This window comes from Panthera tigris, chromosome D3 (assembly GCF_018350195.1).
Source record: "Panthera tigris isolate Pti1 chromosome D3, P.tigris_Pti1_mat1.1, whole genome shotgun sequence".
NCBI lineage: Eukaryota > Metazoa > Chordata > Mammalia > Carnivora > Felidae > Panthera > Panthera tigris.
In genome coordinates this window covers 88,780,259-88,807,968 of record NC_056671.1, presented here as the reverse complement: position 1 = coordinate 88,807,968, position 27,710 = coordinate 88,780,259, and the positions used below count along the sequence as shown (strand labels likewise).

At 41.9% G+C, this 27,710-nt stretch overlaps 1 long non-coding RNA gene across 1 annotated transcript in view; it reads left to right on the top strand.

The window, feature by feature from the left end:
* The window catches only part of LOC122232328, a 29,997-nt gene extending 21,248 nt beyond the window's left edge, over positions 1 to 8,749 (top strand). Inside the window, exon 3 of the long non-coding RNA XR_006209679.1 lies at positions 8,327 to 8,749. This is a non-coding gene — a long non-coding RNA (uncharacterized LOC122232328). The remainder of the gene's footprint in view (positions 1 to 8,326) is intronic.
* The last annotated feature ends 18,961 nt before the right edge of the window (positions 8,750 to 27,710 follow it).

Here is a 27,710-nt window from a genome sequence, read left to right as displayed (position 1 = left end):
GTGGAGCCTACTTGGGATTCTCTCTCTTTCAGGGTGCCTGGGTGGCTCAGTTGGTTAAGCATCCGACTCTTTTCTTTTTTTTACATTTATTTATTTTTGGGAGACAGAGACAAAGCATGAGCAGGGGAGGAACAGAGAGAGAGGGAGACACAGAATCTGAAGCAGGCTCTAGGCTCTGAGCTGTCAGCACAGAGCCCGACACAGGGCTTGGACTCAGGAACCATTAAGATCATGACCTGAGGCAAAGTCGGGTGCTTAACCGACTGAGCCACCCAGGCACCCCTAAAAACCTTATTTTTATTTTGCCTTTAAGAGGGCATATAATATAGTGCTTAAAGTAGTTATTACTTGATGTAGAACATGATTATTTTTTAAAAATTCTTTTTAATGTTTATTTTTGAAAGAGAGAGAGAGAGAGAGGTGGGGGGAGGGTCAGAGAGAGAGGGAGACACAGAATCTGAAGCAGGTCCCAGGCTCTGAGCTGTCAGCACAGAGCCCAACATGGGGCTTGAACTCACGAACCACAAGATCATGACCTGAGCCGAGGTCCCCCGCTTAACCGACTGAGCCACCCAGGCACCCGAGCATCCAAGTCTTGATATTGGCTCAGGTCATGATCTCACCATCATGATATTGAGCCCCAGGTTGGACTCTGCATTGACAGTGAGGAGCCTGCTTGGGATTGTCTCTTTCCTTCTCTCCCTCTGCCTTCCTCCATTCGCACAGTTCTCTCTCTGTCTCTCAAAATAAATATAAATAAACTTAAAAAAAAAGATTCTATCTCTCTTCCCTCTACCCTTCTCCCCTGCTTGTGCTCTCTCCCTCTCTCTAAAAAATAAATAAGTAAAGATAATACTCAAGAGGAAAGAGGAGGGCAGGGCAGGGCCTAGAGCTTGGAAGGAGACTGTGTGAAGGCTGGTCAAGCTGAGGGGAACAGCAAGGCCACCTTGGTCAACAGGGAATCAACAAATGAAAGGGCTGAGAGATGATGGCGAATTCCCCACTTTGGGGTATGTGTGGGCATGTGCGTGAGTGTATGTGTGTTTTCCCCCTGAGCCACAACAGCCACCCGGCTTGTAGATCTGTGGGACGCTTCTCTCTGTGGCACTGCCCCTGGGCACTTTGTGCTCCGGGTGTCAGGTAACAAAGCCTCGGGTGGCCCTTTGGGCTGAAGACAGGAGAGCTGGGACACGAGGAGATGCTTCAGAGCCCAAACCTAGTCTTGGCTCAGTGGCTGTCCGTCAGGGCTATTCCTAGGGCCACTGAGGGGTGAGCGGCCTCATGGGGAAGGCGCTGCCAGCTCGCTCTGTGCTGTGCCTTCTGTGCTGTGCGTGTCACCTGCTCAGAGCTCCAGCTCCACGGCTCTTCCAGAAGCCCTGACCTCTGGGTCTCCTCCCAGATGCGCGTCGGGCGAGCTGGGGCACGCGGATTTCCCCGGGTAGCTTCTGCAGGTGCGGGGGGGGACCGTGGTGCCCGGGCTGTTAGAAGAAAGGCGACCTGGAAGGGAGGTGACAGGAAATCCATGGAGCTTAGTAGGTCAGTTGTAATTAAGAAGGAGCTTCCCCCTTATCTGTTTTTTCCAGACCATCTCAAACATCTTCCTGAGAATAAACAGACCTTATCTGTAATACAATCTGACAGGCTGTTAATACACAGAGAGTGTGATGTGATATCAGTCGGGAAGGAGGTTTGCAGTTGACAAGAGTCTCTTTTTTCCCAAAGCCACTTTCTGTTCTGCGACCCAGGATCCCTCCAGTCACACAAAGGCAGCTGCTCCTTAAGGGGAAGTGAGCCAGCTCTGCTGTGCCCTCATCTGGAGGGTCTGTGCAGTTAGGCTGTTGTGGTGGCCTGGGGACAGGGGACCTGGGCGGCCATGAGGGAACCCCCTGATTGCACGGAGCCTGTTCCTGTTCCGAGGAAGGCAGGCTCCCGAAGACTGAGAAGAGGCTCTAATGTCTGTCGGGATTTCCTTGGGCCGGAGGCCCGGTTGGTGGGAGCACAGCCCTGGTCTGTGTGTGAATCACCACCCCCCCCCCCACCGGGGTGGCCCTGGCCCCCCTCTCCTCCTTACAGCAGAGTGCCCCCCCCCACTTCCTGCAGCCTGGAAGCCTGGGTGTGGGACTCACCTTCCACATGGGACAATTGTGGTTTCCCAAGGCTCCCTGCTCACTTCTGTTGTCCCCCGTGTATTACAAGTAGATGTCCTGGGTGCACCCCTTTCTTGTGGTATTGAGAACCCCAGATGCCCCTGTATCACTACCTGAAGAGTCACCTTTAGAGCCCAAGAAGGGGGTCCTTGCTGGTGCTTCAAGAAAGAAAAGTTTTCTGATGTCTTGTGCAAGATGGTGATTTCTGTGGCTCTTCTAAAGCCAGCTGGAATCTTACCTCCTGATGGAGATGGTATCGCCGTGGTCCCACCCGTCAGATCTAGATCCCCCGGGAGGCTTTCATTTATATGTTGGCACTAACCACGTGTCCTCTCTTAGGGGGGTGTGTGTGCCTCTAAATCCTGAACCCACAGAAATTGGGGACTGTGTCTTAATTTTCTTCATATGCTTTAACATAGTGAGTGTTTAATAAGCAAGCATTGAATTATTGTTCAACGGAGTTTACAGTCTTCCTGGCTCTGAAGCGAAAAATCACGCTAGCTATATTCCTTGTGGAACCTTCTTCCCAGAGTAACACTTCCTCCTAGGCCATTGCTCCAGGGTGTTGCTGGTGAAGCTTGTGCGCAGGAGGAGGTAAGACCCTGGAGGGATTCTTCTTGTTTACTTTAGCGAGAGTATTAATTCCCAACATGACATACAAACCTATCGTAAGAGTTACTATTGAAAAGATACAAGGGTGTTGTCAAAAGTCGATTTTAGGGGAGCGGCTCTGTGGACGGTGATGCTGGTGGAGAGGGGGCTGCTGTGATCCAGGTCACAGATGTTGGTGGCCTGAACCTGGGTGGTAGCAGCCGGGAGGAGAGGTTGTTAGGGAGCAACCAGCTCGGTTTGTTCCTGGAGGAGAGGAAGTGAGTTCTCCCTCCTACCACAAGTGCTTCTGCAACCGGGTTGATGGCGGGACCACCTGCTAAGCCACGAAACGTGGGAGGAGAAAACTTGGGGGCTGGAATATTTGAGTTTTTGACTCTTGATTTAAAGATACCGTGAGACATCCCGGTGGAAAAGTACTTCTCTTCTTGGGCGGGTGTCTGGAAGCTTCAGGACAAAGCCTGGCTGACGACAGACGTGTGTGTGAGTCACCAGCATCTATATGCAAAGAGCCCTTGATGAGGGAGGTCTGGTTCTATGTCAAAGGTTTCATTCACTAGTCAACTGAAAAATAAGAAAAATGAACATAACTTATTAACATTTAATAAAGCTAATTTAAAAGAATGTGCTTTATTCTACGATCAGGACCTTCCCTAATACTTGTTATTAAAATGTCTTGGAAAAACTAAAACCTGGTATTCATATTTTGGCTCCCTAGGGATTATAGTTTGATTTTCTGTTTCATCCTATGGGAAATTAGTAGGCATGTATGGAGGGTTTAAAGCAGGGAGTGGCAGAGAGCCTGGGTGGTTCAGTTGGGTTGAGCGAGTGTCTGACCTCAGCTCAGGTCATGATTTCAGGGTTCGTGGGTTCGAGCCCCGTATCGGGCTCTGTGCTGACCGCTCGGAGCCTGGACCCTGCTTCGGATTCTGTGTCTCCCTCTCTCTCTGCCCCTCCCTTGCTCACGCTGTCTCTTTCTCTCTCTTTCTCCCTCTCAAAAATAAACATTAAAAAAATTTTTTTTTAAAAATAAGGCAAGGAGTGGCATGACATATAAAGCATATGCGAGTGGAGATTCTACCCACTATCCCCCACTGGAACCCACCAGATTACCAGGTTAATTCGTACGGCAGAGAGATTAATTTTAGGTTTTCCTTGCAGACACGGTCCTTCACCTGGCCCCAAGCTGCTCAGTCCGCACCTGTTACCACTATGGCGGGCTTGAAGCAGATAGAAGCGCTTAGGTCATTTTTGGTTGTGACAAACGTAGGTGCCAGAGCCAATCTTCTGCTGAGTTAGATCTGACACACCTTAGAGGAAAATCTATTTGGAAACGTAAAACACGGTTTTAATTCAATTAATTACATTGTATTAGACGCGATTATCTTCTCCTTTGACTAACAGTGTTCCAACATCTGCACCAATGTGGGGTCGCTAACTCTGGAAACGGCAGACATTGTTTCTATCGTTTCCAAAATGTATGGCACTAAAAGTAGCTTGGAAGTTTCCAGAATTTTCTTCTGCGGTTCATTCATTCCCAATGCATGGGTACACCCCTAAAATGAGCGGGGGCGGTCTTTCCGTGCTTTGCCCCTGAAGTCTGGCGGGTCTGCTACCAGGTTCCTCTGGGCCCTTGGTCACCTGGGGAAGCGATGTGCTGTTTGTGAAGGCGTTTTCCGGAGAAAGTGCACTTATCACCATAAATTCAGTTTTACATGACTCCTATAGCAAGAAATTTAAATAGCTGCTTTCTCCTCATGATCCTTTCTGTTTTCCTGCTGATGCTTTGCACAGTCTGTTGATTACAAGGAGCTTGTTCCTAAAATAAGACGCTAAACCACTGAATGGCAAAGGAACACATTGAACAAAAGTCCTCGTAAATCCTGTATGAGTTTAGCGAATGCCTGCTCCAGTTTAACATGGAGACAGACAGAATGACAAATTAGATGCCAAGTAGGCAGAGACATATTCTGATACCAAATGGTCCAAGTGCTGGCGACATTTTCCTAGTGTTTCTGTAATCCTTAATGTTAGGAGGATTCTATCAATTTTTACTGCAAATTAAAGGGCAACAGGGCACCGATCAGTGTTTCCCTGGTGGAAAAATGGGGTCACAGGTTGTACTTCCAGTAATACACGAAGGTGACATGGGCCAGCCCAGAATGTCAGCCACATTTCAGCATATACGGGAATACTCCATTCAAATGACTTTGATGACATCTAGCCTACTCCACACTAGATACTATGGGGATTGTTGAGCTTATGTTGGTGAATGGGAAACTTTTCTTACCTTGAAGAAAGAGAATTTTTGCTAGTGGAAATGAGCAAGATAGAATTGGGCGTAGCATATTGTGAAATGTCCCAAACTTGCTGAATATAAGCAAATATGAAGGAGGGGCTATTTTCTTTTCCTGGGGCCAAAACATCTGACTTGAGCTTCTAAGTTCGTATAGAGGGAGCCAGGACATAAGAGTCATGGCAGGCAAAGGAAACAGCAGCCTGAGTTTTCTGGTCCACATAAAAAGATTCGGAAAATGTCTCACACTGTAACATATCATTTGAAGAAAGGATTCCACTGCTAATAAAACCACTGATTTAGGGGAACTCGGTACTTTCCAGACTTGGATGGAGTGAATAAAAAGGACTTTCTCTGTGATCTGGTTATCATTTCTTCCAATATTGAAGAGAGAGGGAAAGACTAAATAAGAATCTGTCCTGACACATGGACTAAGAATTCTATAACTCAGGGTTTAGAGCAGCAGTTTGAATTCCCTGCAACTGTCACAATCTCAGAAAGTGCAATCAAGCTAAATTTGGTCTTGAGACTCTCTGCTAGTCTTATATTTCAGGCAGAAAAAATGCGGTGCAGATAAAGACAGAAGTAGTAAAAACGTATTTTGGAATTTACGTAGAGGCATATTTAGTTTTCTGGCAAGTAGTGTTGGGTTTAACTGCTCTGTTTATCACTAAATATTTAAATCAATGTTGTATGTCTCTGAGCAGATGTGACAAATCTGTGGTGAGTACAAGAGAATGTCTTTTATTGCATTGTAACAAATCCAAGGGGTGATGGTCCAGGTACGTCGGCTCTGGCTTGGGGTAAAGTGCGAGGACGGTGTGATACGGTGAGAGTGTGACACGATACAGGGGAGAGACACAGCACAGGAGCCAGAGTCAGACAGCCCTGGTTGGGGCTTCTGAACCAGCCACTTACCAAAAACACATCTAACCAGCGAGCACGACTCAGAGATCACCTTGTAAGTGGATGCCTTGTTAAGATGCCGTAAGCATTAAGTGAGATTGTAGGAGAAATGAGTTTGTCTCTTTGCCTTGGCGGGAAGCAGTCTGAAATGAAGCGTATAACATATTTCTGGTTGATTAGCAAACAAGAAGATATAAAGAATAATTAAATAGGGGCGCCTGGGTGGCTCAGTTGGTTGGGCGTCCGACTTCGGCTCAGGTCATGATCTCACAGTTTGTGGGTTCGGGCCCCGCATCAAGCTCTGTGCTGATAGCTCAGAGCCTGGAGCCTGCTTTGGATTCTGTGTCTCCCTCTCTCTGTCTGCCCCTCCCCTGCTCACGCTCTGTCTCTCTCTCTCAAAAATAAATAATAAACATTAAAAAAAAATTTTTTTTAATAATGAATAATTAAATAAACCCTTTAGGAGCAAATTGTGCTTGATTATATTATTTTCTGAAGATGCTCAGTTCTCTTCCCTCAAGGCGGAGGACTATGCTTCTCTGCCACAGGGATGTTGGCCTGGTCATGGAACTTGTTCTGGAACGTGCATGACTGTGAAAAATGATGGATGGAGCAGAGGCTTTAAATGTACTTGTGTGGTTCGGTTTGTTGTTTTTTTTCCTCCTGTTTTCTGCATGCAAAGATCATGTCCTAGGTATCTTCCTCTCTCTCACCCTGGATTGTGGAATGGGGCAGACAGAAAACAGGCCTGAACTCTGCTCGTACCCTGGAGTGTGGCCTCTAGCCGAACCACAAAGCCACAAGTGAGAAATAAATGTTTATTGTTGTAAACCACGGAGATTTGGGAGATATTTGTTACTGCATCAAAAGCTGGCTAATACACCTAACGTATCTTTTATGTTGTCACATGGAAAGAAATGGTTTTAGGGTAGAGAAGCATAAGAAAAAGATTATAAACCGTGAACCCCTGAAATTTAACTTATTACAATTCTAGTCATCCCCCAGTGGGAGCAAATCCATGGGTCTGCTGGCATAAAGACTTTAATAAGCTCATTTTAAAGTAGGCATTTCCATTGGATCCGGGCAAATATTTATAAAAAGTTGCAAGTTTGTGAAACCAGAAGTTCCTGGGGCTGGAAGCACAACACCTTTATCAACGCACTCACTTGGGATACTGTAGAATGATTTGGATATTAAAATGTCTATTCCTGAAATATGAGATTGATTTCCATACCTTGTCATATGGTTATCAAAACATAGCATCATTTTAAAAGTCTTGGTCCTTAAAAGTCAAAAGATCAGATTTTTATTCTTATAACATGTCAGCTCTGTGTGGGCTGGTGTATTTGTACTTTGTTTTCTGTTTTCATATATGTTTCTTCTTATCTTACATAAAAAATTCAGTAGAGTTGTAGTATGATTTGCTATGCACTTGTTGACTATGGAATTATATTACCTTTAAATTTGTTACAGCATGAGTAGAACATTCTGTCTGTCCCATCTAAGAGCAAGGATGATACCAAGAGATGTATTAAGAGGTGTTACCCTTCATTTCCTTTTCCTCCTCACTAGAGATGGGAGGTAATTAAAAAAGAAAGACGTTTTCCTCCCTATCTTATATATCACATTCCCATTTCTCTTTCTGTGTAGAGATCATGGCACATTTCATACTCTGTGAGAATGTGTCCGAAGACAAGGCTGGCTATAGCTTTCGAGAAGTCATGTGACAATTTTGTGGCAGGTCCTACGATGCGCCTACGCAGAGGCAGTAAGCATCCTCATCCATCCATATGCTTCTTGAGTACCCACTCTGCCCGTGGAATTATACCGGAGTACTTGAATGCTGGTAAACCAAGTGAAAAGGATGCTTTCTCACCTTCTGTGATGGATGCGCTGATGAAAGGTTTAGCATAATTATGAGTTAGTCTACAGAACTGAGGCCCAATTGTGAGATCCCTTTTAAATGCAAAGGACAAACACCTCCAACGTGAAATCAGGTTACATTTCTCACTCTGGTACTAACTAATGATTCTGTTTCAGTTTTATTTTATGCTGTAAAAATTTTTAATACCATTTATTATTTTTGAGAGGAAGAGACAGAACATGAGCAGGGGAGGAACAGAGAGAGAGAGAGAGAGAAAATTCGAAACAGGCTCCAGGCTCTGAGCTGTCCACATGGAGCCCGATGCGGGGCCCGAACCCACGGACTGTGAGATCATGACCTGAGCCAAAGTCAGATGCTCACCCGACGGAGCCACCAAGGCACCCCTGTCTCAGTTTTTTAATATCAAGAATTTGGGTTCTTTTGGCAATTATCTTATGTATGTGATTTCTTTTTTTTCCTTTTTTTCTTTTTTCTTTTACTTAGGTGAATTTTTAAATCTAGACGAATAAACACCAACACAGTATGGAAAGAGAAGTAGGATTATTGGGATCTAATTTGGGAAGCAAGCACGTAAAAGAATCATTCATAAGATGCTGGGTGAAGTGCAGCTCCCACCCAGGTAAGAGGCAATATACCGAAGCAGAGAACCGCGCTCCTAGCAGGTGGCTTGTGGAGAGAGGAATCAGCGAGCATTCTGGGCCCGGGTGCCACTGATAGTTCTGAGGCTCCAGCGCAGGCCAGTGAGGAAGCCCTGGTGCGACAGCATCCTGATTCAGTTCATCTCTGAGAACGGAGAGTTGGGAGAACTTGAACCACAGAAAGCCATTTTACACGTCTTTTGTTCCAACTGTCTTTGTAAACTCATATGTAAATCAAATCACCGCGAAGAAATGGACCCCCTTTTGTAGCGGCGTATGTTTGAGACATTTTGGTGTTCTGGTCCACTGGCATGTCCTCTCCTGACAGGTCACAATAATGCTTTTCAAAATAATACCTGGTAGGTACGTGTCAGTTTGTGATAGTCGGGGTGTACTCAAGTCCATTCACTCCTTTGGTCTTTGCGGCTAGCATGCCTTATTTGAATATTCATTCAGCAAACATAGGCTGTGCGTTTGTCATGCGACATAAATATAAAAAGAGACATAGTCTCAGCCTCCACCAAATGTTCAGCTTCATGGTCAAAATTCACAACACTAGTATACGACAGACACAAATCTTAGAAATCAAAAACGTTTAACAGAGACACTAAATAAAATCTTGCAGACTTAAGCAGGCAGTGAATATTATAACTTAGGTTAAAACGTTGACTCTTGATTGAGTACTTTCACTAAGATAGCCTAGTGTTAATACCATGTTTTTTAAAAATATAAAATGTATGTTTTGAAGAATATACTTTTGACAAAGAATAAATTTGTTTTCAATGCCACTTAGTTATTTTAGGGGGGGGAGTAAAAAACAAAAACAAAAACAAAACCCTTTTGTCAATGAACCTTCATGAGCCAAGGCCAAAACAAAGATGTAACAGTGAAAAGCTGTCTTTGCCTCTGGTCAGAAAGAAGGAGACTGAGTACTGACCAGAGACCTTTAATGGGGAACAACATGACTGCAGCATTAACCAGGGGGCTAGTGTGCAGTTCGGGACCACAGTGACCCCTCTGTGTGTCTTGCCCTTCATGTGATAGTTAGAACTCACATTCGGGACTTGAAAGCTGGGGTCAGCTCTTAGAGTCTGGGATCTTAGGAAAGTGTCTTAAGCGTCGTAAGCTTGTTTTATTGATTGCCCTTTGATGTCGTGCCAGATCCCAGTAAGGAACAGAAAGTAAACCAAGTCAGTGATTCAATGTTGCCATGATTGAGGGTATAATAATAAGGCATCTAGAAAGTAGCACAACTTGGCGGCATTTTGGAAACTCTTGTAAGAACAACTGATTAGGGGAACAACATCAAATACCCAGTTATCCAAGGATACAGGTGCCCGTGGGCCTATGATACTGCAATTCATTTTGATTGCCTTGAATAGTGAGGCTAGCTTAATATATTGACATTAATTAAAAAAACAAAAACAAAAAAATATAGACCGGGTATACAGCCAAACATGTCTAAGAGTTACAATTTCAAGCTTAAAAATTTTTCTTAGAAATATCCATGCTAGGGGCACCTGGGTGGCTCAGTCGGTTAAGCGTCTGACTTCGGCTCGGGTCACGATCTCACAGTTTGTGGGTTCGAGCCCTGCGTTGGGTTCTGTGCTGACAGCTCAGGGCCTGGAGCCTGCTTCGGAGTCTGGGTCTCCCCTTCTCTCTTCCCCTTCTATGCTCACGCTCTGTCTCTTTCTGTTTCTCAGTAATAAATAAATGTTAAAAAAAAAAGAAATATCCATGCTAAATTCTGTCTAATTTGTGCTACTTAAGCAGCATTTACTAAATCATTCACAGGCAGACCAAAAACTGATTTTCACCTGGTAACAGAAAAGTACATTGAGCTCAGTCCACAGTCAGAGTGGCTTTTTTGTTGACGTCAGATCTGCTAGAGGAAAAAGGAAATCTCTGAAAATACAAGAATCTTGGTTGCTTCTTGGTCCTGGAGATTTTCGAGGTCTGATCCAACCTCAGTCTTCCATACACCCACCACTAAGGTCTTCACCCTGCTTTCAAGCAGCCGAGACAACTCGGCAAAATGGTCCTGCAGCGAATAAATCCATTGTCATTGTTGCATTTGTGGTGTCTTTCCACTCAGCACGAGTAGGCGGCCATGCTGACCTTGTGCACCATGGTTTCAGCAGCACGGAATCTAATGCTTGGCACAGGAAGCAGTTATAACTGTTACTGAACATTATCCATGCCACTTTCTCTATTGTCTTTATTCCCAACAATGCTGGTTTGCGTGAATTCTCCTTTTCTTAATTTCCGGCAGACAACTCTTAGCATCTGTTACACCGTCCGGGTCAGGCCATCACACTGGTGATACATCCGTTCGCCGCTTGTGACCTCAGTTTCTTTCCCTTCTTTCCCTTCTTTCCTCTTAGAGGCCTCCCCTCCTCTTTAGAGCTAACCCGTTGTCGGAGCAAATGCAGACTTAACTAAGAGGCTAATACTCTGCTGAAAATATGAGGAGAGATTTACTGCTTCTCGTTTTTAGAGCTTTTACCGTAGAAAACTCGTAAGCAGTTTTCCTGTCTCTTTACAATGTATGGAGATCTTTTTAAAAAGTGGGTGGTGTAGTCAGTTAAGTGTCTGACTCTTGGTTTCAGCTCAAGACATGATCTCATGGTTTGTGAGTTTGAGCCCTGCATCCGGCTCTGTGCTGCTGGTGTGCAACCTGCTTGGGATTCTCTCTGCCCCTCCCCTGCTCTCTCTCTCTCTTTCAAAATAAATAAATACACTTAAAAAAAAACAAACCCAACCATAGGAGATAAATGGTATTATGGAAAGAAACAAACAAACAAACAACAAACAACTAAGCAAGACTCCAGCCAGCTTCACGACCCAGGACTGTATTTCTCAAAGACCCGGAAATCACTCTTCCGAAATGCAGCCATCTCCCGGTGTCTGTGGGAGGGTAGGAGCCTAACTTTGGTGGGCTTCTTGCTCCAAGTTGCCAAACGACCTCCTGTTATGAAGATAGGAAGACAGGAGAAGTTTCTTTTTCCTCTGCACAAAGCCAGTTAGCCAACGCGGACAGTCACCCCCATTACCAGGTGAATCTAGGATGAGCTGTTTGTGACCACGGTGTGTCGCATCCTCTCCCCGGAGGACTAGTCAGTGTTTCGCTCGAGAACATATACGCAATGGGCTGTATCTGCTTGGATATACAAAGGTGGGATTTCTTTCATCTTTGCAATTTCCAGGGAGATATCTGTGATGCATATAATGTTCTGCCTTAATACTCACTCAATAATAAAATTGTTTTCTTTCTCTTCTACCTTTGTGGAGAGGTTCCGAGCTTGTTGAAAGGTTTTATTCTTAATTCTATTTCCCCGACATGTATGCCATTGAGCCTATCAGCAACCTCCTAGCAGGCATCTACTTTATGCCCGATAAATGCTACTTATATTAATACCTGACTTAATTTTTACAATTTATTGAAGCAGGTTTTCAGAAACCACGACTTTACACTTGAAGAAACTGGGACGTTAAAAAACACATTAAGTAGTTTGTCTAAAGCCCGTTAGCTTTAACTGGCAAAACCACAGTTTGAAATCCCTGCTGACCATAAACTTGTGCTTTTCAGCACTACATTCTATTTCTGCAGTTCTCTTTCTTGAGCCTTCGGTGCCTGCTTTTCAAAGGCTGAGGTGTAGACTTACCTATAGAACCTGAGAGAGACTGGAGCTCTTCAGAGTCACAGAGGCTACCAGCCTGGGATGTGGGAGGCACATGACTGGGGCCCGAGGTCCCTGTTGGAACTTCCTAAGCAGGTGGGAGCGGAGGGTGGGTGTGTGTGATTAGACACCAGATGCTGTGGTCAACAATTTCTATCATTAGTTCTCACAGGAGAGTGATGAGAAGGAAGCTGCTATTATCCTCATTTTGAATATGTATGCGTTAGGCTTGTTACAGAACTCGCAGCAGGTTGACCAGCAGGTATGGAGCAAGCTAACCCACATGTCCTTAAGACTATTAAGGCAACAGCAACAGCAACAGCATTTCCTACCTGGTCATAAGAATTGTATCAGTACTACTTAAAAATACTGAACGATCAGGACATTTCACCGGACAGCCCTGTTTAGTACTTTTGCCAAATGCCCCTTGTGGGTCTCTAGTAAGTAAGTAGAGACGTCGGCTGCAGAGGGTTCTGAGAGATGGGAGGTTGACGGAGTGGGGGTGCACACGGGGTTGTTGGAGCAGGTGGTGTTGACTTCCAATAGAGTGGTCTTTAGAGTGACAGTGGTAGAACCGTCACGAAAAGTAAGGAATCCTTTGGGTCCCTTTCTTAGGTGATGAATTTGGGAGCTTGGAGAGAACTTGTATTAGAAAGAGATGTGAGCGAGGGGTGGCCATGTGGGAAAGATGTTAGACGTGAGATGTCTGCTGACTCTGCAGACCCAACTAGACCCCAAATTCCAAGGTCTCAACCAAAGCAGCTTTCTCCTCTATAATTAATGAGAAGCCCAATGAATTAGCAAGCAACACAGGGTTAGATCCTAGGGCAAAGAAGTGTGTGGTTAAAACAAGGGAAAGCAAAGCAGTTTAGCATAGCCATCGAAGGTGTGTTCCAGAAAATCCATGAGAGGTGAATGAAAACATGTAATTCATGAGCGTTAGCAAGAGTCTTCCTAACAGGAGTGCTGATGCATAGGGGCACTTGTACCCCAATGTTTATAGCAGCACTCTCAACAATAGCCAAATTATGAAAGAACCTAAATGTCCATCAACTGATGAATGGATAAAGAAATTGTGGTTTATATACACAATGGAGTACTACGTGGCAATGAGAAAGAATGAAATATGACCCTTGGTAGCAACGTGGATGGAACTGGAGAGTGTGATGCTAAGTGAAATAAGCCATACAGAGAAAGACAGATACCATATATTTTCACTCTTATGTGGATCCTGAGAAACTTAACAGAAACCCATGGGGCAGGGGAAGGAAAAAAAAAAGAGGTAGATTGGGAAAGAGCCAAAGCATAAGAGACTCTTAAAAACTGAAAACAAACTGAGGGTTGATGGGGGTTGGGAGGGAGGGGAGGGTGGGTGATGGGTATTGAAGAGGGCATCTTTTGGGATGAGCACTGGGTGTTGTATGGAAACCAATTTGACAATAAATTTCATACATTAAAAAAAAAGAGTCTTCCTGGATTTGGAAACAAATGAATTGATAGTGAGTCATGGGATGTTAACACTGAAGTGAACCCTAACAACAAACATCAATTCCAGGTCTCTCGTGTTATAATGAAGCCAAGACCCAGGGTTGGATGCAAGTTTAACTCCCCTAGTTCTGTGTTTGCCTGGACAGCACACTCAGCCAGCGTCCTACAGGCTCTGGGCCCTGCCCAGGCACTTCCCAGGGCTCGGTGCACGAAAGGGTGAAACAGACTGTGGGCTGGTCTTGTCTTACTCATTTTTAATAATAACTTTTCAGGTTAATCAAAGGCACTAACAACTCAACGTTATTTCTCTGTGCATTGATGCCCTACAAATTCAGAGAGCCATGCTTAATGTGGCTTTAGATCCACAGCAACCTCTGCCTTTGTTCTACCTTTGCTTCCCAGTGTAAAGTAATTCTGTGTTCCTTTGATGAATAACAAGGTAAAGCATTTCACCTTCGAGTGAAAAACCGGCACGTAAACAACTTCTCTCTGATTCCTGCTTGGCTTTCTCCCCCTCTGCCTTTGGTTATTTTCCTCAATGAGAGTTCAGTAATATCCCCACATTCCCTCTGCCTTCAGCAATTTTGCTAGCAGTTGTTAGTGGTCACGAATTTATTCCTGCTGCCTGAAACATTTCTTTGCTATTTGCTATTTGAAGATACTGGGGAAAAGATTTTAAAATCATGAAACAGAGCCTACAATAGAAGATAAGACGCAATAGAAAGTTCAACTGTGTAGTGAGCTCAAGTTCAGTATTTGTAATCAGCGAATGGGGAACCCTTTAAGTTGACTAAAATGTAGCCTTGAGCAGCATCACTTAAAATTACTTACTCTAGTGTGAGGAACAGTAATGAAAAGATTGGGCTGCCCTGAATGCACGAGGGGGTGCTGGACCCACACTTTCCTTAAAGAAGAATGCCAAGTAACAGTAGGTTTCCTTGAGGATAATGGCTGAAAATGTACGGAAATTGCTAATAGTTGAGAGTAAAGAGGCATCACTACCCCCCTGAAATGGAAATGCAAACTTTGGAGTTAGCCTGGATTTTAAACTGTTATTTTGGGCTGGGCATACATGATCTAGCCATTTAACCCCTTTTGTAGCATTCTTAAAAATCCATTGGAGTTCTCAAGTTAGGGAAGCACAGAAGTATACAATTACTAACGTTCTGGGAAGGGTTAGCTGGCCGAGGAATCAAAGCCAGTTACTGAACTGAGGATTTTCTCCTGTTGACTCTCCCTCTCTTCTTCCTGGTGTCGATTCTTTGGCATTTATTCTCCACTTGCAAGATGGCGTGGAGAGGGTAGCAGCAGGCTTGAAATGTAAGTGAATTCAGTTTGCAACCTGCTCATGTTTTTGGAAAGCACTTTGCTTATAATTTTGTTCTTACTTGTCATATGATAGGGACTTTGGAAGTGAAAACACCTAGGTAATAAATGTACTTCTATAAATGGGTATAAGATGGCTCTTACTAGGTTATCAGCACCTTGGGGCCAGGGACCATCTCTTGCTGTTATATTTTGTGGCCATTAGAAGACTTCTTTTATGGAACCGGGGCTTGGTCAATCTTTCACAAATTATGGTCCTTTTTTTTAGAAAATTTCCAGAGGACCAAATTATACTTCTTTTGATTTCCAGATTCCCGAAAACACCTAGCTGTCGCATAATTATCAGAATTTTATGGTAGGATCCAATGACCTAATACTGCTTCCCACTACCTCTGTCAAATTTGGTAAAGAGGTTTTTATAGGGTAGGCTTAGTGTCATAATAAACTATCTCCAAATCTCAGTAGTAGTAGTTAATTTCTTGCTCGTGTAACAGGACAATGTGTACATTCAACAAGCAGTCTTCCATGTAGTATATCAAGGACCCGGTCACTTCTGCTTTGTGGCTTCAGGAGCCCCAGTGCCCTGAATCTCTGCATTGGCTGGCAGGTGAGAAAAAGAGGGAGAGTGCGGGATTGTTGCGGGAGGGCCTCATGGGTCAATCTTCAAAGGAGGAACCATCACTTCTGCCCACATTCTCTGCCCAGAGCTATCACATGACTATTCCTGTCTGTAAGACAGACAAGGGCATGCCGGCCAGTTGTGTGCTCAGCCAAAGGAAAGTGGTTTCATGAACACATTGAAGTATCTGCCAGGTTACTGGGGATAAAGAAACAGGAATGGGAAACGGTCACTAGGATTTTCTCAAACCCAAAGAGAAGTAGGAGAGGAAGTCTGTGTGTCTCCTTCATCTTGACTCTCCCTGCTGATGGCTGAGTCCTTCACTAGAGTTGAAGACAGAGGTGGAAGGAAAGTCTGCTAAAGGGGCAGAGAAACAAGGAGGGTTGCTTCTTCTCGAAAGCTGATTCCGCAAACCAGACATTAATGCCACTTCAGTTTGTTCCTCTCCGGCAGGGCTGTGGGTGAGTCATCTCAGTTCATTATTCTTTAAAAATAACTCAGGAGAGGTGGAACAATGGGAGGAAAGTCACCTCTGGCATTTAAGAAACCCATTGGCGTCTGGCTCCCACGGGCTGAGGCGTGGACCCTGGCACTCCAGGAGCGGTGTGCCGTCTTCAAATAGAGACCCAGCTGCATGGGAGGGAGGCTTCTGCCCACATTGACAAAAACCTTTGGCAGATTTTCACAATCCAGCTCTGCGATGCACTTTGCCAAATCTTTTCAAGAAAGGAATAGTTTCTTAATTTTCCTGGAGATACAATGCAAAATTATCAGCATCTTTTAGGTTCCATTTCCTGAATAAATCAGCTGCTTGTCAATTTATTTCTGGCAGAGGGGTAAATGAAAGGGAAGAATCACTTATTCTGCCCTTGAAGAATTAATTTATATACATGGGATCATTCCTAGTCTTGTAAATCTCATCAATGTGGAATTGATTCTTTATCTCCCCCTTTCCCTCCCTCCCTCCCTCCCTCCCTCCCTCCCTCCCTCCTTCCTTCCTTTCTCTCTCCTTCCTTCCTTCCTTCCTTCCTTCCTTCCTTCCTTCCTTCCTCCTTTCCTCCCTCCCTTCCTTCCTCTCTTACTCCCTTCCTCCCTTTCTTTCATTTGTTAAATATCCAGGGACTTTTCTCAGTGCAGGGTAAAAATTAGTGAAGGAAAAAAAAATATTCCTAAAGAGGTACTAGTCGAGTGGGGGTGTTCAATAGAAACATATTATGAGCCACCTAAGTACACTTAACTTCTGCAGTAGCCACATTGAAAAAGAACTTAAACAAAAGAGGTAAAATAAATTACATTATATATTTTATCAAACCATATACATCCTAAAATGTTATCACTGACATAGTCTCTTTATTTGGCATCAAGCCCTCAAAATCTGGTGTATATATACCAGATTTTTTTTTCTAAGTCTTACTAATTTTATTTCTGTCTTAAGTTTTTCTTCTAATCTTTGTTCTTATTGCAGGCCACTTTGAATGAAGAATTCTGAACCTACCCCCAGGTTATATATTGAGATATAAGTGACAGATAACATTGTAGCAGTTTAAAGTATACAACACAATGATTTGATACACTTATGTGTTGCAAAATGATTACCAAATAGGGTTGATTAACCTCCATCACCTCACATAATTATCTGTGTGTGTGTGTGTGTGTATGAAAGTTTAACATCAACTATCTCAGCAAATTTCAAGTATATACTACAGTATTTTTACTATCGTCACCATACTGTAAATTCGATCCTCAGAGATTATTCATCCTCTAACTGAAGGTTTCCCCATCTCCCAAACCCTAGTAACCACTACTCTACTCTCTGTTTCTCTGAGTTTGGCTTTTTCAGATTTCACATATAAGTGAAATCTTACAGTATTTGTCTGACTTATTCCACTTAGAATAATGCCATCCACATTCTCAAAAATGACAGGATTTTCTTCTTTCTCATGGCTGAATAATATATAATAAATTCCATTATACACACACACACACACACACACACACACACACACACTTAGATTGTTTCCATATCTTCACTATGGTGAATAAAGCTGTGAAAAACACAGAGTGTAAATATCAGATTTTTTTTTGAGATTGTTTCACTTCATTTGGACCTATAACCAGAAATGGGATTGCTGCATCGTGTAGTTGTTTTATTTTTATTTTTTTCAGGAAACTCCATATCGTTTTCCATAATGGCCATTCTAATTTACATTCCCACCAATAGCGCACAAAGATTCCTTTTTCTCCTTATCTTCCCTAACACTTGTTATTTCTTGTCCTTTTGCTAATAGCTGTTCTACCAGGTGTAAGGTGATGTCTCATTGTGGATTTGGTTTGCATTTCCTTGATATTAGTCATGTTGAGCATCTTTTCATAAGCCTGTTGGTCATTTATGTCTTCTTTGGAAAAATGTCTGTTCAGGTCCTCTGTCATTTTAAAATCAGATTATTTGTTATTTTGCTACTGAGTTGAATGAGGTCCTTATATATTTTGGATATTAACCTCTTATCATGTAGATGATTTGCCAATATTTTGTTCCATGGAAAGGCTGCCTTTCCATTTTAGATGGTTTCTTGTTTGTGCGTAAGCTTTTTAGTTTGCTCTTTTACCACTTGGCGATAGCATTTGTTTTTCTTTTGTTGCTTGTACTTTTGTGTCATATCCAAAAAATGTCAAGGAATATTTGTCATTTGTTTTCTTCTACTAGCTATGTGGTTTCAGGTCTTATGTTTATCTCTAACCCATTTCAAAGTGATTTTTGGGAGTGGTATATGATTGGAGTTCAGTTTCATTATTCCACCTGTGATTTCAGTTTTCCCATTTATCAGTTTTCTTCACTTAATGAGTAAGCTCCCTTATCAAATATTAGTGGATTATATATATGGGTTTAGTTCTAGGCCTTCAATTCTGTTTCATGGTCTATGCCAGTACCATACTGTTTTGATTACTATAACTTTGTAATATAATTTGAAACCATGAGTATGATGTCTCCAACTCTGTTCTTTCTCAGGATTGCTTTGGCTATTTGGGGTCTTTTGTGGCTCTACACAAAGTTTGAGATTATTTGTTTTTCTATTTCTGTGAAAAATGCCACTGGAATTTTGGTACAAAGTGATTTGAGTCTATAGATGGCTTTAGGTAGTATTGACATTTTAAGAATATTAATTTTTCTGATCTATGCTCAAAATGGATTAGACAATTATAAGACAACAAATTGGACAACCTAGAAAAAAGTGAGTAAAGTCCAAGAAACATACAACCTACCAAAACTAAATCATGAAAAAATAGAAAAACTAAAGGAACCAATAAGTAAGGAGGTTTATTTGTATTTCCATTTATTTGTGTTTTTTTCAATTTCTTCTATCAAAGCCTTAGAGTTTTCAGTGTACAGATCTTTCACATCCTTGGTTAAATTTATTCCTAAATATTTCATTGTTTTTGGTGCTATTATAAGTGGGGTTGTTTTCTTTATTTTTTTTTTTCAGATATTTTATTGTTAGTGTATAGAAACAACTAATTTCCATATGTTGATTTTCTATCCTGAAATTTTGATTAATTCATTGATAAGTTCTTTTTGTAAACTTTATAAAAATTTTTTTAGGTTTATTTTTGAGAGAAAGAGAGAAATACAGACAGACAGAGTGTGAGCATGGGAAAAGCAGAGGGACACACAGAATCCGAAGCAGTCTCTAGGATCTGAGCCGTCAGCACAGACCTGGACATGGGGCTCAAACCCATGAACTGCAAGACCATGACCTAAGCAAAGTTGGACACTTAACCTACTTAGCCACCCAGGAGCCCCAGTGAATTCATTAATAAGTTCTAACAGGTTTGTGTGTGTGTGTGTGTGTGTGGAGTACTTACTATATTCTAAATGTAAAATCATATACAGAGACATTTTTATTTTTTTCTTTTCTGATTTGGATGCCTTTTATTTATTTTTCTTGCCTAATTGAGCTGGCTAGGGCTTCCAATATTGTGTTGAATAAAAATGGACAGTGGGAATCCATGTTTTGTTCCTGATCTTTGAAGAAAAAATTTCAAACTTTCACTATTGAGTCTGAAGTTAGCTGTGGTCTTTTCATATATGGTCTTTATTATGTTGAGGTATGTTCTTCTCTACCTAATTTATTGAGAGTGTTTATCTTGAAGTGGTGTTGAATTTATCAAATGTTTTTTATTCATTTATTGAGCTGGTTATATTATTTTTATTTTTTTTAATGTGGTATATCACATTTATTGATTTGCATATGTTGAAACATCCTTACATCCCCAGGATAATCCCACCTGGTCATGGTATGATCCTTTTAATGTATTATTTATTTTGTTAATATTTTGTTATATTTTTATATCTATATTCATACGGGATTTTAGCCTGTAGTTTTCTTTTAATGTAGTGTTCTTGTCAGGCTTTGATATTAGGGTATAGCTTGCCCCATAAAATGATTTTGGAAGTGTTGCCTCCTATTACATTTTTTTGGAGTAGTTTGAGAATAATTGTGATGAATTCTTCTTTAAATATTTGATAGAATTTACCCATGAAGCTGTCTTGTCCTGGGATTTTATTGTTGTTTTTGGAAAGTTTTTGATTACTGATTAAATCTCCTTACTTCTTATTGGTTTGTTTCGACTTTCTATATATATATATTTTTTCATGATTTAGTTTTGGTAGGTTGTATGTTTCTCGGCCTTCATTAATTTTTCATGATTTAGTTTTGGCAGGTTGTATGTTTCTCGGCCTTCATTATTTTTTTCCCTAGGTTGTCCTATTTGTTGTCTTATAATTGTCAATAATAGTCCCTTATTAACTTTTATATTTCTGTGGTATAAGTTGTAATGTTTCCTCTTTCATTTCTGATTTTATTTAAGTCTTAACCTTTTTTTTTAGTCTAGCTAAAGTTTTGTTTTACCTTTTTTAAAAAAAACAGCTCTTAATTTTGTAGATTTTTTAAATTGTTTTTCTGGTCTCTATTTTATTTATTTTTGCGCTGATCTTTGTTATTTCCTTCCTTTTGGTAACTTTAGTCTGAGTTTGTTTTTATTTTTCTAACTCCTTGAAATATAATGTTAGGTTGTTTGAGATCTTTATTTTTTTCTTAATGTAGGTGTTTACTGCTATAAACGTCCTTCTTAGAACTGCTTTTGCTACATACCATTAGTTTTGGTATGTTTTCATTTTCATTTGTTTCAAGATATTTTTTTTTTTTGATTTACATTTTGATTTCCTCTTGGATCCATTAAGTGTTAATAGATCATTAATATGTTGTTTAATTTCCACATATTTGTTACTTTCCCAGTTTTCTTCCTATTACTGATTTTAGTTTCATAGCACTGTTTTTTGAAAAAAATACTTGGTGCAATTCCAATCTTCTTGTTTTGTGACCTAATATGTATGATATATCCTTGAGAATGTTCCTTGTGCGTTTGAGAAGAATGTGTATTCTCTTGCTGTTGGATGGAGTGTTCTGTAGTTGTCTGTTAGGTCCATTTGGTCTAAAGTGTAGTTCAGGTCCAATGTTTCCTCATTGATTTTCTGTCAGGATGATCTATCAGTCATTGAAAGTGGGTATTGAAGTCCCGTATGATTATTGTATCATTGACTATTTTCCCCTTCAGATCTGTTAGTATTTGCTTAATATATTTAGGTGCTCTGATGTTGGTTATATATGCATTTATGATTTTTATATCCTCTTCATGAACTGACCCTTTCATCATCATATAATGACCATTTTGGTCTCTTGTTACAGCTTTTGAATTAGTCTATTTTGTCTGATATAAATAGGTACCTTTTGGCTTCCACTTGTGTGGTATATCTTTTTCTGTCTCTTCACTTTGAGTGTCTATGTATCCCTACAGTGAAGTGAATTTCTTGTAGGCAACATATAGTTGGGCCTTATTTTTTTGTTCATCCAGCTACTCTATTCTTTTATATTGGAGAATATAATCCATTATATTTAGAGTAATTATTAATAGATACAGACTTACTAATACCATCTTATTAATTGTTTTTTGGCTTTTCTCCCAGCTACTCACTCCTGCCCTCCCTGAATTGTGCAGCTCATGACTCAGTACTCTGGATGGGGAAGAAAGAGAAATATGCTCTTTGTCAGCGTCTCTCACAGCTGGGAAAGCTGGTCACTAACTTACATGCTTATTTTCCTCCATGGGAGAAATCATGGACCGATAATGGCTCTCTTGGCACTGAGCTCCACCTCTTTGGAAGCGGGGTGACATGGGTAAAGTCAAACTATTCATCTTCTCTCCGCAATGCATCCAAACTCAGAAGTTTTTTTGCTATAAACTTGTGCTAGAACTTTTCCACTGCGGTGGATTTACACAAAGGCTCTCTTGTCTGTGGGTGATTGTCAAAGTCATTGTTCTCCAGGGGCTTTTGGACCACATCTGAGAGGGTCTGAGGCAAGTTCACAGGCCACTGCAGAGTGCACAGCTGGGACAAGATTACCAGACACATGTTGGGCAAGGCTTTGCCCGGGTCCCTTGGCCTCCGGTACTGGCTCCCACAATTTTTACAAAGGCAATTTTGCCTGTGGGTGGATGCCGGATTGCTGTTGTTGACAAGGGGATATGATGAGGGGTATCTTAGTCAGCCATCTTGCTGATGTCACCTGGTGTATATTTTACACTGCCATCTTGATTTGGATTAGCCATATGTCAAGTGTCCAGTAGTCACCTGTGGGTAGTGGCTGCCTCTTTGGGGAGTGAAGGTCTAGTGGAAGATATTGATGAATAAGCAGGCACTAAGGTAAACCCTAATAAGGGGGCACCTGGGTGACTTGTCAGTTACGCATCTGACTCTTGGTTTCAGCTCAGGTCATGATCTCACAGTTTGTCAGTTCAAGCCCTGCATTGGGTTCTGTGCTGACAGTGTGGAGCCTGGTTGGGATTTTTCTTTCTCCCTCCCTCTCTGACCCTCCTCTGTTCTCTCTTTTGCTCTAAATAAATAAATAAACTCTAATAAGTACCACAGTCTAAGGTTCAGTGAGGTACAAAAGAGTCATTTGACATAGGTTTAGGGGTCAGAGATGGCTTCCCAGAGGAAGCTGTCAGCTGGGACATTAATGAGAGTTATCAAATGACTTGGTAGAGAGTGCAAGTGGGCAAAGAAGGATGTTCCAGGAAGAAGGCATAGTCTACAGTGGTGAGAGAGTATATCTTCTGTCAAAGAATCAAAAGGTCTGAGTGATTTAGAGAGCAAGGGCAGGAGTTTGGGGTAGAATGGTGAAATTGAAATTGGAGAGATGAACTGTGGCTCTTAAAGCCACATTAAGGACTGGCAGATTCATATCACCCCTTCCTCATTTTAAGTCCATTTCCAGATATTGTTCCAGACTGTTGGAACAAAGACAGACTAGGGGCAGGGAGATAATCAGCAGGCCCTCACAATAGTCAAGGCACAAGTTGAGGAAAGGTAACTTATTTAGGATTGTAGAGGTTGTAAAGAAATATTTAGCAGGTGGAAAAAAGAAAATGGTAGCACCACAAAATCAGTTTCTATTTAGTGAGATAATATTATAAGTGGTTTCTGCATCAGCAGTTCCCTACCCTTCAAAATGAATCATCGAGTTAGCATGTGACCTAGCAGTTGCTCTTTGGGGACATTTATCAGGGGGAAATGGAGACTTATTTTCATGCAGGAAACTGTACACAAATGTTTTTATCTGCTTTATTCATAATGCTCAACACCCCAAATGTCCAATGGGTAAATGGTTATGCAAACCATGGAATACTACTCAGTAATGAAAAGGAATTAACAGTTGATTGGTGCTCTGATGAAATGCAAGGAAATGGTGCTGAATGGAGAAAGTCAGTATCAAAAGGATACATGCCGCATGATTTCACTGATGTAACACTCATGACATAATTTTAGACATAAAGAACAAATTGGCGGTTTCCAGGGGTCAGGGATGGTGGGGGGAAGGGTATGGGTGCAGGGGTAATGAGAAGATGTCTTCTGGTGACAAGAGAAAGTACCTCGATTGTGGTAGTGGTTATACAGGGTGATACATGTCCTAAAAATGCATGGACTTATATATACACATACAAAACAGGAGTGCATGTGTACATGACAAAACCTGAATAAACTCTATGGATTGTACCAATGCCAAGTTCTTGACTTAAGTATTGCACTTTAGATATGCAAGGTGTTCTCAGTGGGGAGGCTGGAGGAAGGACCTCAGTGGGGAGGCTGGAGGAAGGAGGACTTTTTTTGTTTTGCAATCCCCTGTGATTCCATAAGAAACAAATCTCAATAAAATGTTAAAACATGGCTTCTAAAAATTAATGGCGTTGCCTTTGCATTGGTTCCTTTAAGGGAGTCCTAGAAAATGTTTCAGTACTTCTTACCTGAGTGCAATCAGAGAGCTTTCTGCTACTTTCACTGTTTTATCGTCAGGATTTGGTCATCAAGGACCTTTATTGAGTACAGTGGGTGCCGTATGCAGACATAAAACCTGGAGGCCACTTGCACACTCTGGTGCGTGACTGGCTTATGATCAAGCTTGGCTCTACTCCCCTTTAGTCCGAATCTTTGAAATGTACAGCCTGACAATAACTAGTTTTTTCTTTGTTCACCCTATCCCTTTTAAGAGCCTGAGCTTTGTCTAGCATCACCCTGTATAACCACTACCACAATCGAGCTCTGGGTTTTTGTGGGATTCAGATGACTCCTGCTTATGTAGAGACACTGGCCCACAGTGATCCCTGCTAGTACTTGGACTGCCGGTGAATGTTGTCTCTGAACTCTCTTCTCAGGGTGGATTGAAGGGGTGAGGTGGGGATAGAATGTATAAAGGATCCTGGTGCTGAGAGTTTTTCAGTGCACACAATGTGTAAAAGTACTTAGATAGCTTTCAACTTTTCCTACTCAAACCACAGGGTCCATGCTGACAAACCACATTTTCTTTTACTCAGTCTCCACAGCATTGGACGCAGATCACTCTTCCTTCATTCTTGGGACCTTTTCTTTGCTCAGCTCCCAAGGCGCTGCCTTGATTTCTTTCTTCCTCTCGAATGGGTATTCCTCACTTCTCATGCTTCTTGGATGGTCCCATTCCTCTTCCCACTCTCCAAATAGCTGAATCTTCAAAGGCAGCAGTGCCCAGGCCTCTTCTCCAGCTACATTCACTATCTGAATGACCTCATGTGGTCCCATGGCTTGAGACATGATCCATTACCCCAGGGATCACAAATTTATATCTCTGGCCCATCCGCTTCCCACCCCTCCACCCACCTCCAGACTTTGGACAGCTGCCTTAGCATCTCAAAGTCGACATGGCCAGATCAGAACATGAGATTTATTCTTCATCAATCCCTGCTCCACGACCTGATCCTTCTCCACATTTCTCTGCTTTAGAAAGCTGCACTGCCATTAACAGCATTTCCACAGCCCCAATCTTGAAGCCATCTGCTCCCCTCACACAATGTATCCAAGAACCAGCAAAGGCTGTTGGGATTACCTTCAAATATGTTCTAAATGAGGCTTCACCACCTCCATGGCAACACTTCAGTTCAAGGCATGATCATCTCTCATTAGAACTCTGCGGATACCCTACTATAGGCTGATTTGTGTCCCCTCAGAATGTCTACGTGCAAGTCCTAACCCCCAGACCCTCAGGATGTGACTGTATTTGAGGAAAAGACCTTTAAAAAAGTAATTAAGGTAAAATGATGTCATTAGGGTGGGCTTTAATCCAATGTAATTGTCTTATAAGGGGAGAAGATTAGGGCACAGACATCCAGTAAGGATTGATCTTTTTGAAACCTACATTGAATCTTACTCCCTTGCTCAGAAGCCTGCAATGGCTTTTCATCACACTTGGAAAACATTCTGAATTCCTTGCTAGAGCTTGCAAGGCCCTACATGGGCATGTGGGCCCAGCCCTCTGACTCCATCTCAGACCACTGTCATCTTCACCTGCCTGATCAGCCCCACCGGACCTCTGGGTGCTCCTGGAGCACACAGCCCTGCCCATGTTCTTTGTCAGAGCCTTTGCTCTGTGGATCCTCAGCTCTCAGTGCTCCCACAGATGCTCATAGGTCTTGCTGGATCCCCATATCCAGATCTCAGCTCAGAGGCAAACTTCTCCAAATGGACTTCACCAGGCACCCACCTGCTTCCTGGCCCATCTACTTCCTGCTCTGGTTTTTGCTGACTTCATCATAGCTATCACTATCTGTCATTCTATTCGGTAATGATTTGATCTTTTTTCTGTTCTCTCTTTTCCTTTTACCAATGGTTGAACACATAATCCATGAAGGGTCTTCTCTGTCTTGTTCACTGCAGTGTCCTTGTGCTTAAAAAAAATAGGCAAATGCATGAATTCAAAACTGTATGGCTGGATTCCAACCCCTTATTTGACTTTGAAGCAGGTGTTCAATTTTTGGCCATTTTGGAAGGAAAGCTTTATCTTGTATAAATTTGGCTGGTGTCAATATGTTCATCAACATCTTGACAGTTTTATGAATAGGCTGGTTTTTACTCCTATTTGAATTTGTTCTATTATCTCACAGGAGCATTTGTTCACTATTAGGACCTAGTATATTAAATCCTCAAAGTGGATACAGAGATGCATTCCCTGTGACCATGAGCTTGGGAGTCATTTATACAGATTGGAAGGTAGTTAGGGATTCCAGCAACCTGCTTGGCTGTTTGCAGGGGTGAGCATGTTCTTCAGCTACTGAGACGATGGCTTAGAGCGGGAGGTATGGGACAGAAACCAGAGCTTGGGTGCAGGAAGTACAGGCCACAATCTAATTGATACTAGTATCATAAAATGGCAGATTCAATATGAATTTTCTTACATTATAGGTGTAACTATGAAGAAAGTAAATGTATAGGAGTAAATGAAAGCCTCTCTCTCTCTCTCTCTCTCTCTCTCTCTCTCTTTTTCCTTTATGAAGTAATCTTATCACCCCATTATTTATAGACCACTTTATTGCTTTCTTACGGGCTGACTGTGGAAATGGTTCTCTAAGGATGAAGGTAGAAACCTCCGGAATTATAGCCTGTCTACACAATTAGCGTTATGTAATCCTCCAACGGCCTCCCTCTGCCTCCGAGCTCTGAAATAGCAGCACGCAGGAGTGGGTGGTAAAACTGTCTAATAGTTAGCTGTTAGAAGACTGATTTGCATTCATTCTGTTCGCCAAATTATTTTGGGAAAGGAGTCTTAATTGACAGCATCAGTACAAGAAGCCTAAATTTTAGCTCAGTGTACCGGCCACTCCTGCGCCAACCACATCTTGGGCTTTATGGGCCAGGTGGGTCCCCCCCCCCCAGGGGCGGGGATGCACATGCCCCCAAGGGACCTGCCCTTTGTAGACCTCCCTCTGGCTGAACCCTACTGAAGACTTTGCTATGACACCTCCTGTCCATGTGGCTTTATCCTTTAATCATCTGCTTGTCCCATATGTTCCCAGGAAACATGGGGAGTCATATTAAATAGGTAAGTGTATCTCATTGTTGGTTTGTTTATAGTCGCCAACTACTTACAAAAAAGCTCACCCTGGAACAGGAAAGAAGAATCTTTGTGTGTAAACAAATTATTGAAACACACACACACACACACACACACACACACACACACACACTCACCACCCTAGGCATGGTTCACAGGTCTCTATCTTACCCTAGATGTCTGTCTGCTGTAAGTTTGAAGGGTAAACCTTTCCTTCATGAGGGTTTCCCATAATGCTAAAAAAAAAAAAAACCAGTTTCAAATAAGCAAAGGAATTCCTACTTTATATATAGCTCAATAATTAGCAATAACAAAAAACTTTAGCCAAAGAAAGTGACAAAAATAAAATTTGGTACATATAGAGACATATGATTTCTTGGTGTTGTTATCTATAAAAATACAGTGATGTTTAGAATGAGCTTTGGAAAAATAACAATTACACAAATAAAATAGGCTTTAGTATTAATCTACATTGATGTGTTTAACTCATGTATTCCCAAAATAAAGCTTATTTTTTATAGGGTTAGAGAAGATTTAACTGAATTTTTTTGGGTTGATGTCTTCCTTCCATAATTGATCCCTTCTTTACATTGTTAAAACTCTGGCCACTAAAATATGTTTTTCCTAGAATTGTTTTCTGCT